This window comes from Ursus americanus, chromosome 12 (assembly GCF_024610735.1).
Source record: "Ursus americanus isolate L20-20 chromosome 12, mUrsAme1.1.p, whole genome shotgun sequence".
Lineage (NCBI taxonomy): Eukaryota > Metazoa > Chordata > Mammalia > Carnivora > Ursidae > Ursus > Ursus americanus.
Genome location: NC_142138.1, coordinates 25,429,566 through 25,430,590, shown reverse-complemented (window position 1 = coordinate 25,430,590; position 1,025 = coordinate 25,429,566). Strand labels below are relative to the sequence as shown.

At 44.5% G+C, this 1,025-nt stretch overlaps 1 non-coding gene across 1 annotated transcript; it reads left to right on the top strand.

Moving 5' to 3' along the window:
• The first annotated feature begins 426 nt into the window (after positions 1-426).
• LOC123795441 (U6 spliceosomal RNA) lies at positions 427-532 on the top strand. Its single transcript, XR_006780490.2, has one exon. It is a non-coding gene; the product is annotated as a U6 spliceosomal RNA (small nuclear RNA).
• The last annotated feature ends 493 nt before the right edge of the window (positions 533-1,025 follow it).

The following is a 1,025-nucleotide window of genomic DNA, read 5'->3' as shown; positions in this document are numbered from 1 at the left end:
GCCACTGCATGCCATGAAAAGCAAGTGCTCTTTTTACCAAAGGAAACAGGGTTATTACTGCCTTTAAATCTAATCACATCCAAGAATCAATCCCAGAAAATCCAGAGCCAATTCAGGATACCAATCTTTAAGGTTCTGTTCTTCTGGAACCATGTCCAACATCAACTTCGATAACAGGGTTCAATCAGAGAAAAAGAACTGCCATGAGTGATGCAGAAAAAGGAATTTATTAAGAGATTGATTAGGCCTTACAGTACCCTGGGGGTTGTATTTGAAAGCCGAAACCAAAATTTTACTACTTTAAGAGTAAATTCAGTCATTCCAGGTTAAACGCAGCCAATTTAGCATTTGTCGTTTTCTGCTTTTCTCAAAGGAATGGCATGTAAGTTCCCAAAGGAGGGTCATCATAAGAAGCAGGGGTGGGGAGTGCTCTCTTTGGCAGCACATATATAAAATTGGAACCATACAAAGAAGATTAGCTTGGCTCCTGCGCAAGGATGACATGCAAATTCGTGAAGCGTTCTATAGTTTTGCCTTGTAATATGCCCTGAGTCTATTTTCCATTAAAAGAAGAAAGCGGAAAAAAGAAGCAGCAGCAGCAGAGGTGGGAAGTGGGAGATTGGAGGTAGCCTTGTCTCCCTACATAGCCTGGGCCCTACACTCTGCTGCCATCTAGTGAGATTCCAGTCCCACTCAATGCTCAGATGTGTCACGCGTCCACGTTGGCATTTACTGAGGCCGCCAAGTTCCCACCTGGTCTTTGTCTTATGGTCCACACCTCTTTCCTCTGTAGTGTCCCTCATCAAGAATATAAGACTTTCTCAGGTCTACCAAGACTCTCTCTCTTTCTCTCAGCTAACAGCTGTGCTCTCCTTAAGGATATAGGAAAAAATTAGCACACGACACCACCCCAGTTCCACCAGACTTCCATCAAACCCTCTGCCCTTGACACTCTAGTTTTTGGCCCTCCTAACCTGGTGGCATGGTGTCCCCATAATACTGTGACGTGGCCTTCTTGTGCGGTT